Genomic DNA, 12,816 nt, shown 5'->3' with positions numbered 1-12,816 from the left:
ACAGCCGGCCGCCGCCGCGTGCGCGCCGCCGCGTGCGCACCGCACCACCCCGCCCCCTGTGGGCCCCGCCCCCGGAGCCTTCCCCAGCCACCCCATTGGCTGCTCCGGGCGCTTCGCCGGCAGCCATCTTCCCTCCTTGGCGGCGGGGAAAGGAAGCGGCGCAGAGGAAGGGGATTGGTGCAGGCAGAGGAGGGGGCGTAGACCCCGGCTCTTCAATCGCCACAACTTTATTGGCTCGCGGCGGCGGCGCGCGGCACACGGAGAGCCCCGCCCCGTTGCCATGGCACCGGGGGCCGTCCCGTCCCGTCCCGTCCCGTCCCGTCCCCCGTCCCCGTCCCCGTCCCGTCCCCCCGTCCCCCCCCCCCCCCCGGGCCGCGCTGAGAGCTGCGGCTGAGGGATCCGGGCGCCATTAGCGGCCTTCAGCGGGGAAGGGACGGCAGGCGGTGCGGAGGGGCCACCGGGGTGGGTGCCGGGCCGCGGCCTGCGTCTTCCGACGGAGCCCGGGCTGCCGGCGGCGAGCAGGGCCTCGCGGCTGGAGGTGCGCCCGCTCTCAGACGTCGCTTGGGTTCGTTTGGCACCGTCCCTGAGAAACGAAAACGATCTCGTGTCCGACAGAGCGGAGTTCAGGAGTCACCCGAAAGGCTAGCACGCAAGCAGAATTTGCTCCGTGGCACGTGAGCTCAGATTTGGTCAACTGGATTAGGGACTGAATTTTCCTTTGTAAGTTCTCGGCAGTGAACTGGCGGTGTCCACAAACCATACCTGTGGAGGAGGCGGGAAGTGCCAGCCTCACGGGGTTACAGCAGGGGATGCCCGGGTCCGCCAGCTTCCAGGTGCGTTCGTGGGGCTGTGCTGGTGTCCCGCGCGGAGCTGCCGTTCTCCGGCAGAGCGGGAACAGAAAGGAGGATTATTTCCTGGGAGGGACCCAAACCAGGAGAGGGACAGGAAGGTTAATTAGGTTTCCTTTCCCTTCAGCTTCTGTTACATCTTTCCAGACCCTTATTTTTTCCATTAAAGTTCCAAATAGTTTTGTTTTTTTTTTACTTACAGTTTAATAGGCTACCACATACAGGGTATTAGAAGAAGGATAGCACGCTTAACGTTTGCTTCTTTTAACTTCTTATTTAATATTGCCCAAAGTGCTAGAATTCAAAATTCCTTGTTCTAGTCTTAGTTAACTGTTCTGCATTGAAGTTTGTTTGGCCCCAACTGCAGAGTATTGCATTAGTCCATAATCATAGATGGATGTTATTTGGTGAGAAAAGTAATTTGTACCTTTATTTTTGTACCAGTTGAAATCAGATTTGTGGTCTTTTCGAATAAATGCTGTAAGTTGTGGTAAATAATATTACCAATAGCATAGATAAATAAGTACATTATTTCAAGAAGTATTTTTAAACATGGAAACATTTTCGTCACCTTAGTTTCCACAGACATTTTTTAAATTAAAATCTAAACATTTGAGCTGACTATATATTTTTCTAGCAAGATAAAAAAGAGCTTTATCTAAACCCAATAATGTGGTCAAGCCATGTGGATAATAACCACAGAACTTTATAAAAAACATGGCTTGTACCCCAGTTTAATGGCCTTCTTAACTCTGACATGTAACGAAAGCAGAAAGTCAATCAAAAGCTACTTAAAAGTACTGACAATTTCAGTTGCCTGCCACTAGTGGTGTGCAAAATTTTAATTAATTCTACATGCTCCAGTATAACTACTGTTATTTTTATTACTGCAGCTATTTCGTACCTACCGGCACGATAATCTTTCAATGAGAATACCCTTCTCTGTGATCACTCTGCAATACCATGAGACAGTCAACTTGACCTGTATTTCATGGAGGCGCTGATGATTCACCTGGATTTCAGCTTGAAGTCTGCTCTTTAAATAGTTTATTAGGACCAGGTATTAATACAGCTATTGGTATTCGTGAGGAGTCACAGGTGCACAGCTCACAGAAGCCTGTTAGCCAAGCAGGTATCACAGAAGACAGACCAATTCACCAACTGCCATGAAAAAGTGCCCTTATATGTTTATTTTTGCTTCTTAACAATTATTTTGGGGGCCATTTTTTTCCTGCATGGTGCATTGAAGATAGAAAAATATGTAAGCACATGGCATCAAAGCACAAAGACCCAAATTACAGGCTTATTGTTTTCACAGTAAATTCTTTCCATCGTTGTGAAGCCTGGTCCCGCTGAAGTGTATCGCCCAGGACTAATCACGGCTCAAATTGGTTGCTCTGAAAATTTCAAAACTGGATGTATATGATTTCATTGAAGATGATACTGAATTTAACACAATATACATTATAATACTTAAATCTGTATTGTGAATGTCAATATTAGAATGAGAAATATTTTTAGTTAGTAGTTTTTCATCTGAGTTTCCTGGGGTGGTTAGTATTGCCACAAATTCAACAAATACCTTCTGTTCATTGTTCACGTAGTAAAAACAGCTGCAAGATCAACTGGAATGACATAGTTCTGCAGCCACAGATTTGGTATTCAGTACTCCCAGATGAATCCAGCTATATTAACAGAAAGTACAATTTTCTTGATAGCACACCAGTGCTGCTGAGTCACAGTATATATTAGGTAGAAATGCATCTGTAAAGTTCACCACAGTGATAGCATGGCAGTTGCTCCAGAGATCACTTGTAACTCTGGACAGTTACTTTACAGACAGAACTTAAAACAAAAGACATTTTTAGAAAGGAATCTTTATGATCCCCACCTTAAAAGAAGGTGAAGTAGCCTAAACAAATCTGAGTTTCAGTGTCATATACCCAAACAGCAAGTTCTCTAGAACAAGAATTTTTTGCTGTTTGTTTGCATAATGCCACGACATATGTTGTGACACAGCTGTCCCTGAGTATAGCCAGCAACTTCTGGGTGCTACCGTAATGCACCACAAATACTTTTTGCATCTTACTTTTTTTTTTTTTCTTTTTTTGCTTTGGTTGCATTGTGTGAAATGCAGGTCAGTGAGAAGTGTTTCTTCCCCCCCAGCAAAGTTAAGTTAAAAAAAGGGAGGGGGAATGAAAGCACCGATATTTTTAAGAGTCATTTTATGTATAGCATTCAAAGCAGAGAAAGAAATGAGAGTATCTAGATGTAGCTGAAATCACTTTTTCTAAGATGCCCTTTCATAAATAATGTTTGTAGGGCTTGATAATTCTGAATGTTGCTTCTTGCAGTTTTAATTAGAACTATTCAGGTAAGGTCTATCAAATCAAGCAGTTGTACCCTAACTACTTGGCTATCTATCTAGTATGTCAAGGTTATTTATGTGGCAGTATATTTTGGCCACCTATACCAACTTTTACAGTATAGCGATTTGTAATTAACTCGGATGTGCATGTAGATGAAGTGTTACACACCAGGGATCAATGAAGGTAATTCCATCAGCAGATTCCTGCAGCTGAAGTAGTAGAAGGTAATGTGATTTGTTGGAGAAAGGGGGGTTTATTTCAAACATCTCTAAAAGTTACAGCTCATTGGATTGTTTCACTTTTCGGTTCTCATCTGTTTGGGGGGGCAGGGAAGAGTTGGAAAACTTCTCTCCATCACTTTTTGCAATTCTACCTGCAGAACTTGACACAAAATGTAGAAATGAGGCAAATTTATTATTACGGATGATGATCAAGTTCCTGGATTTACTGAAAGTACTTTAATGCTTAATTGCCACTTGGTGCTGAATAAGCACTTAATAAACCAAAATCAAAGGTTGATTAAATTATATATTCTAATTACGTAGTACAATAAAAGGATGTTTTGCTTGCAAAGTCAAGTTGTTGGATAAGGACATCATTTTTTAGAGGTCAGCTCAGAGTTCACAGCTTCTGACTTCAGAGAACCTAAGCTAACTTTCTGCATCCTGCAGTAAAAGAGCTGTGTCTGCCATCTCTTTGCTGCAGGAATTCTTAATTTTAATAATGCTACTATTGGTAACAATGCTTGCAATTTCTCATGACCTGCACGGGGTACCAGTTTAAGATTTTATATTTGATCCTCTTGAATGCAGAAAATTAGGCCATGCACTGCGGGCTCCTCCTCATCCTCCCCAACTGTTCTCTATAACTATCCCTAAATGGCAGAGTGGATGTTCCAGGCATAGTTCAGGTAGGGAAAATAGACTGCAGACAAGTATTTCTGTTTTCCTGGTTGTCCTCTCTTTCTGAACACCCATGTTAGGGGTGTACGTGTTGAGATTTGGGGGTTTTTTTGGCAATTTTATTAGTGGCAAGAATTCCTTATGCCTCCCTGAAGCAGAAAGATCAAACTGGACGCTACAGCAGGAGCCTTCCATCTGAGTGGTAGCAGAGGGTACCCAAAGCGCACCAGGGAGGGTTTATCTAATAGCATTCTCAGTTCTTTTTGTATTTGTACAGAGACTAAACAGGATGGCCTAGCTTGAGCCGTTACCCTTCTTCCTGGCTTTTCCCAAGAACCTCAGTATTAAGCCAACACGTTCACGTGTGAGGTTCCCGAATGCAGCACAGACATGCATTATGAGGCAACTCAAATCTGCTACCGATTGACTTGGGGAGGGGGGTGCAATTTCTTAAGAACATGGATTTATTTGTCAGATTCTATACGCTGTACAGTTTTTTGTTGGAGGATACCATCTTTATCTTTGCTTCAAGGTCTGGTTGTCTAACTCCAATTGAAATTGGTTGACACCGAGATCAGTTACAGAAAACTAGCCCCCCCCCAAAAAGTCCAAGTTCAGGAGAGAGAGAAGCACTAGGCCGTCAGACCAGACACTGTCCTGGTTTCGGCAGGGATAGAGTTAATTTCCTTCCTAGTAGCTGGTACAGTGCTGTGTTTTGGATTTAGGGTGAGAACAATGTTGATAACACACCGATGTTTTAGTTGTTGCTAGGTAGTGCTTACACTAGTCAAGGACTCTTCAGCTTCCCATGCTCTGCCGACTGAGAAGGCTGGAGGTGCACAAGAAGCTGGGATGGGGCACAGCCGGGACAGCTGACCCCAACTGGCCAAAGGGATATTCCATACCATGGGACGTCATGCTCAGTACATAAAGCTGGGGGAAGAAGGAAGGGGGGGACGTTTGGAGTGATGGCGTTTGTCTTCCCAAGTCACCATTATGCGTGATGGAGCCCTGCTTTCCTGGGGATGGCTGAACACCTGCCTGCCCATGGGAAGGAGTGAATGAATTCCTTGTTTTGCTTTGCTTGCGTGCGCAGCTTTTGCTTTACCTATTAAACTGTCTTTATCTCAACCCATGAGTTTTCTCACTTTTACCCTTCCGATTCTCTCCCCCATCCCACCGGGGGGAAGTGAGCGAGCGGCTGTGTGGTGCCTAGCTGCTGGCTGGGGTTAAACCACGACAGACACATTTCAGAACTGCTGTATCATATGTACAGAGTTTGCATAACTACTGAAGTGTCTTGTATATAAATTTTGAACTAGACATTTATTTGCATTGACAAGAAAGAAATCTCAGCAATCAGATGTTTAAAAACATGCCTCTAAGTGAAGAGCCAAACCTGACCATAAGAATTTTTTATTTTTCTTTCAACTATGCGTTAGTGAGATTAGTCAGCCTGAAGTCTAGACGCAATACCAATACTGTCACAAGGCCAATGCATCAGGAAAGAACAGAACTGCTGCTGAAGGCAAGCACAATGCAGTGCTAATTAGCATTAGTATGAAATCAGTCTGAATGCTAAACTGGTTGACTTTGTGCTTTTACCACCATCTTAAAGATGTTGGCAACTTTTACTCCTTCAAACTTTATTAAAAAAATAACAGCGGCAGCATTATGTCCTATAAATATCAGCCCACAGAAAATATTCTAACTCTTAAAGCAGCGAGTGTCAATTTGAGTAATAGTTTTATTTAATTCATAGTTCCAGCATCTGTAGCTGATCCACTGTAGTCCACAGCAATAACCGCTAAGCAATTAGTAGCCATTACAGCGTGAATAATGCTGTGAACAGTAAATCACCGAAAATGAATGATTAAAGTACATGCTGTGTACAGTGGAAGTGCAGGTAACAGCCTCTCTAAGTTTTCAGTTTAAAAATCTTTGCAGGTCAGTAGAAATCTGGGTCATCATGTTCTGAAATTTAATCATTCTGTATGAGGCAAACATGATTACATCCCTTTGCTTAACAGCGTGAGATTAGCAATTGCAAAGTAACTCTTCATAACAGGCATTTTTTTGGCAATCTTCCCAAGGCAATTGTGGACTTGATTAGGCACCAGGACTGAATTCTCTACAGTAGGAATTATCCAAATACGGCTACTGGCATACCAGGAGAGATGATCAAACATGATGGATTAAATAATTCAGGGGAATTCTTTGTCTTTAACTGATATGGAAGCAGAACATACTTTCTGCTTATGCTTGCTAAGCCATTGTGTCAAATTAGCCTTACACATTTAAGGGGAAAAGAACTTTTAGAAAACAAACTTTGGGTTGTTTTTTTTTTTTTTAAGTTTCTGAGAACGTTAACTGCTGAACCCATGTACAAACTCAAATCTGAGACTACCTGGAATCAAACTGCTTTAGAATTAGTACAGGCGATGGACTGTTCTCTAGCTACCATAACAGACGACCACAACACTAAGCCAAATTAGCTCCCCACTCTCCAACTTTGGGAAACTCTTAACGGGTTCCTTTTTGAGTACTAAGTATATCCAGACACAACTGCGTATCAGGTGGGGGGGGGGGAAGGGGATTTTAAAAATTATTAAAAGACTATAAAGATGGAATTTTGTTGCTAACCCCAAGGATGTTCTGAAAAGGGCAAAGGATTTACAGCTCATGCCTTGCTCATAACTCTCAATTTCTCCCTCAGCTTACTACCCAACACCTGTTAATCCCTTACAACCTCCCCTTTCCCATTTCCACAACCCTTTTCTCCTCCATATCTTACCTCTGCTACACACAGGTTCCTCCCCCCCCGCCCTTTCTTTCTACAATGCTCTATGTCATGCTTTCTTGCTATTTCTCATCTTCTACAATCTTACTCTGCACACTTCAGACCAACCACAGTGTTTAATGCAGAACAGAGATACCCGACTATGCAGAGGATGACCGCGTGAAGGAAACCAGTTTGGCACATGAATGCTCTCCATGGTGAGCTGAAGGACCCTTGTGCTGTGGCATATCGCCGAGCATGAAGTATGGCTGTAAAGCTTGGGAGGATGCTGGTCTTTGGAGCTACTTCAAGGGAAAAAGCTGAAGAGTAGATGAGAAGTAGGTGTCCCGCACACGGGAAGGCTGCACATAGGAAAGCACCAGATGGCTGGGAGGTGGGAGTGGCCACTTGTACAGAATCAGGAAATCATTGCTTTCCCACCCAGAAAAAGGCTGATCAGAACCTAGCTGTAGGTAATTTCACCTATTGCAGACTTGCTGTTTTCCATCACTTATTTGTAGGGTTTTCTAGAGTAGAACAAATGCTTTAGTTCTGTTGAACTAATGAGTTCAGGATAGCATCCACAGAAATAAGATTCTCTTGTAGAGTTTGCTGTTGTCTAAACTTCACTGAATTTCATTATGAAGCATCTATTTAAATGGCCTTCCACTGATTTTTATGGCAGCGTAAAGGAAGGTTGCTACTTTCCTCCCGAGATTAAGAAAACAAGTTTGGCTCCCCTACAAATTGCTGCAATGTACATGCACTTGGGGGGGGGAAAACAAACCCCACAGATTCTTAGCAGATTCAGAATCTTTTCTCATACCTAAAAGATTTATTATGTAGCTAAAAAAGAAAAGATTTCTCTTTAGGATGTGATCCATGTTCAATAGTTGTGGGGACAGGAGAAGAAAGTATTAGTCCCAGAAGGGGGAGGGAAGGTCAGAACATTAGAGGTACATAGAAGCAAGCATACTAGCCGTACTTAGAAAGGGCTGCTGTATACTGTTCCAAACCCACATCATCCGTAAACCAAGTATTTGCCACATCATCTGGAAAAGTTACTGCGTATGGTCAGAATAAGTCACTTGTGTAAAGCCAGAGCATTCAGTTAAGTCAATAATAAAGGGTGTAATAAATATCTGACAGTTAAAGGAGTGATAAAATCCTCCAGAAAAGAAAAACGATTGTCTCTACATCTAACTGTTCTTCACAGACTAAGGTTAAAGCACAGGGAAGGCTCTATTACAAAATGTAAAATGGAGGAAGAGACAATTCCCAGTGCACTGCAGGTTTAAGCTTTTGGGCAGGAACTTGCTTTTACTTTCTGCAAAGTAATTAGCAAGCAAAAAGTCAAATCAGATTAGACAGTCGATACGCAAATCATGACTAAACTGATGTCAAAGGACTATTAAAGATGATTTGTACCTATAAAGGTTTATGCAGTTCTCCTGTATCTGGACCACTCTTGTGATCTAGAAGTCTCACAGAAAGAGCAACAAACACAATATACAATTGAGGAAGATCCAAATCTCAGGTCTATGGAGATTTAATTATCAGTTCAGTAATACTTGACCAGGATGGGCTGATAAAAGAGTTCCAATTATACCTTTCTAGTTTCAGTTCATGGCATAAGCTAGAACTGCCACGAGGCTATCAATTAAGCTCCATCAGCTGTTTAAGCAGAGAGGGAATGCTTACTCCAAATCCCTTCAAAATTATTTAGAATGAAGAATTAAAGACCAAGCACTTATGAGGCATTTTATGAAGCAAGGGACCAGAGCTTTGCTTTGGTAACAAGTTAAGTCCTTATAATAAACCTTTATTTCCCCAGCAAAGACTATAAACAGTTACAAACATCAGTGGAATGCTGAATTAAAATCTTACCATCAAAAAGGTGTGATTTAGTTACATTTGTTGAGGTTTTCATCATGTGCTTTCTTTTGAGTTTATCCTTTTTGGGGTTGAGTGTTTTTTTATTTTTTTTTGTCTCTGCATCTTCAAAATTATCTTGAAACTTACAGAACAAACTAATAACCAACAGATCATACATGTCTGTGGTCCTTGGAATTAACATCTTGGTTATCTACATTTTTGACAGCTCTAACAGGACAGAAAGGCCTTAGTAGGACCCAAAAAAAAAAAAAACCCACAATCTCTGCAAGTTGTAAGAGATTTGTTTAGCATAAAAGTATGAGTTCTTTCCTTATGTAAAAAGTAGAATCTTGTGCAGTAGCTCCACATAAATCCTTCTGGTTAGCAAAACAAGGAGGAACACTGTACAGTGCCCAGTAAATGGATTTGAAATAGCGTAACAGCTTCCTTTTAAGGGGCAGTTCCCACCTCTTCTAGTGTGTTCTGCAATACCGCTCAGATGCATTACTTAACTGCTCAAACTTCCTCACTGGGCACTGTACAACTGCAGGAAGAGAGGAAGCAAGAGTTACACTAATATTTTTCTGCTGCACTTCTCAAGTAACTTAAGGCTACTTAATACAAATATACAAATGAACTAATACTTTTTCAGGCTTGTATATTACACAGCAGTTAAAGCATCTTGGGGCCATGGTAAAACAAAGTTCACAGTGTTTGAAATGAATAGTATTCTGCAGTTAGTCTGGTTTACTAAGGAAGCAAAGCTCATGCAAATCCACTGCATTGTGAAAGTACTGCATTTCACACACATTCCATGAAAATCTGTAGATATTCAATAGTCTGGGAAAAAAATACCCACAGTTGACCAATTTTCAAAACAGGTTTGGGAGGTGAGAAGTTACTGGAAGGTGACCCAACAGGATACAAAGTCATATGAGGATTCTGATTTCAAATAAGGACTGAGCTATCTCATTAAACTAAACCTGCAGCGTAAGTCAAAGCAGTCATCAGATATCCACTGGAAACCCAAACTTCAATAGTTCCAGAACTTGCAAAACTATTTCTTCTTCCCCACAACAGGCACTTTCCTAGAAAGCAAGTTTCTTGTCAGTTCGAATAAGAGCATGATTCCGTATTCACTTACCAGCATGCAACAAGTGACAAAAGCTGTAGAAAGATACAACTTAAATCTTTGTATACAGTTTGATCAATGGTTTGTTTTATTATTTAGTATATGAAACTAAACAGTCCAGATTAAGGCAGTGGAAGAAGAAAAACCTCATTTCACTATTTCCTCATTCTTTTTCCTAAACTTTTGCATCTAAAGCCCACACCTTAAAAGACAAAATTGTTCTAACAATTATTGCTGTACGATAATACGAATTTAAGTTTTCTTGTGGTCACTGTTTTACGCTTGTGGTACGTGTCTAACCATGTGTCCCTTAGCACTGGAAGGAAGAAAGACAAGAGTACACATTTGAGTCCAACAGTAGTTTATTACCCACTCATTGCAGATGAAGTTAGACACTTCAGTTAATACGAGTTTAAATATTAGTTGACAACTGCAGAAAGTGTACAATGAGTACAAAATCATTAACAATAATGTAACAAAAACTTCCTATGTATTAATTTTTAAAACATTGGTTGTACACTATTATACAGCAACCATTATATGATCTTCAACTAACTCGGGGCTTGCATTTGAAAGTACTTTTTTTTTTTAAATAAAGTTCTCCAAGAGGTTGAGAGACTGGGGGTTACAACTGCATTATTTCCCGAAATACCACTAACATACAGCCTTACCTTATACAAACAAAGCTGTTCTATATTTTATGAACACTTGCTTTTATCAGGGAATGCAGTAACAAGAAAAAAATCTATACATAAAAAATTAAACTCCAATACAGAATATATTATATATCTCTCTATATATTGTACTACAGATTTCATATAAATCAAGTATAGGCCAAATTTTGGCATCATTTTTAAGTGCATTAGGTTTAATACAAAATCCCCGTCAGACTTCTCTCTTACTTTTCAGGTTACTAGCTCCTGAACTTACCTTTTTCAGTTCTGATACTTCAGACATCTAGAATTGTCTTAAGATCTAATTTCCATTTCAGGAATATCACTTTGTCTTTCATTACACTTTCTAACAAAAATAAAGTTGTGGGAAAAACTTAGCGACTAATTTAGTCAAAGTTTGTGACTAATAAAATTCTCCAACTTGATAGGACTTTTTATTTACATTTACTGGTCGATATCTTTAAGGTAGTATTCTCCTCTGTACCCTCTATTCTTCTTTGATCCTACAGGAACAGTTACTAATTATACACCGCGAGCACATATTGCTTTGCTTCTGTTTGTTAAATGGACTCTTACCAACATGCAAATTATTTCTGGTGCAGAATGGAGTGCAAAGACATTTTTCTAATGCATAGTTAAATTTGTTTCAACTTCAGCATGCGATACTCGCTTTTTAGAGAACACCTAAAGAGCTATATCCTCTTTGGCACACAGTATCACATTTTGTTTCCAAATTAAGCTCTGTTTGCCTTTGTTTCAAGAAGTATTATAGGAAGAAAAACAACATTAATGACCCACCTACTCTATCAATTTGACAAATCTGGTATTTACAGTAATTTTTAAAATAGGCTTATATATTTTTGCTGAAACAAAAAGGCTATTTAAGCTTTCCACTAGAATAAAGTTCTGGCATGAAGTCATTCAATGAGACTTCCTCCCACAAAAAAGTCAAAGCTTCCTCAAAGTCATTTGTAGAATATAGAAATAAATTGTATAACCTAGAAACGTTCTACGTTAGACCAAAAAAACACATGAGAATCAATTACAGTAAGTTGAGTCACAATACCCAAGAAATCAATACTCCTGTCATCTTTTTATCTACTGACATTATTCTGGGATCTCGTCATTCAGCACAATGATGGTACAGAGGGGAAAGCGTCAATTAAGTGTTGTAAACGTACAGCCAGTTCCAACTACTAAGAAACAGCTTCTAAGTAAAGCCCTTTAAAAGTCTTGTAAAAACTGGGCTAAGTACGATTTTAAAAAGAACAATCTCTCAGACCTCAAAAGCAAGGATATTACATTTACACCTTAGAAGGTAAGTCACTTCACACACACTGATGCCTGTATGCACGTCAGAGCATGGACGTGACCTCCAGGGTTCATTCTCGATGTAATATGGAAGGAACTAGGCGCAGAACTCCCAGTAAAGTTAACAGGAGTTGTACAGCAATGCCCCTTCATGCCATTGAATTATTAAATATCTTATGTATTATGTGTGAAAAATCTCAATTTTGTATTGAGAAAGCAAATACTGAAATAGAAACAACTTTTAGCAGAACAGATGTATTTACTTACAGCATGCAAGGTTTGTTTTTATGTATTTGAGCAGCTAACAGCCACTAACAGCCCTTGAGTATTTACAAGTTCAAAATTACAATCTTCACATAAGTAGCAACTGCTTACAAAAAGTTCAGGACACTCCCTGGGAAATAAGCAAGAAATGGAGTAAAAAAAATACTGAAAGCAGTAATAAAAACTAGTAGCAAAGGAAAACGTAATAGCTTTTAAAATCCAGACAATTTAACACTGTTCTGGTAAAAGAAAAAAAAACCTAACAAAACAAAAAAGCCACATAGCACATTTAAAGATGCCATTTTAAAAGAAATGCATCTGGTTTTTTTTTCCAGGAGAAAAGCTGTACATAAGCTTAAAAAATTTCCAAGTAAATAAACAAAATACAACTCCCTTTGTTTTGCCAATTTACCTTAAAATAGCTTCTCCACCTCCACCTTCCCCCCCCAATTTGCAAGGTCAGTGGTAAGGCAAAGGTAATCAGAGACTGAAGAGCTTCATTGGTGATCACACAGGAGAAAGACGCTTCAACCCCAGTTCATGGTACGGGAAGCAAAATTAATAGCTTTTTTTATAAACATGAAACTTTTTTCAAAATAATAGATGCTAAAACTTACCCAAGATGCAATGCATATGTTAGTTCTGATTGAGGGCCAGGTCAG

This window comes from Aptenodytes patagonicus, chromosome 7 (assembly GCF_965638725.1).
Source record: "Aptenodytes patagonicus chromosome 7, bAptPat1.pri.cur, whole genome shotgun sequence".
NCBI lineage: Eukaryota > Metazoa > Chordata > Aves > Sphenisciformes > Spheniscidae > Aptenodytes > Aptenodytes patagonicus.
The sequence above is the reverse complement of the archived record's forward strand: the minus strand, read 5'-3'. Positions refer to the sequence as shown.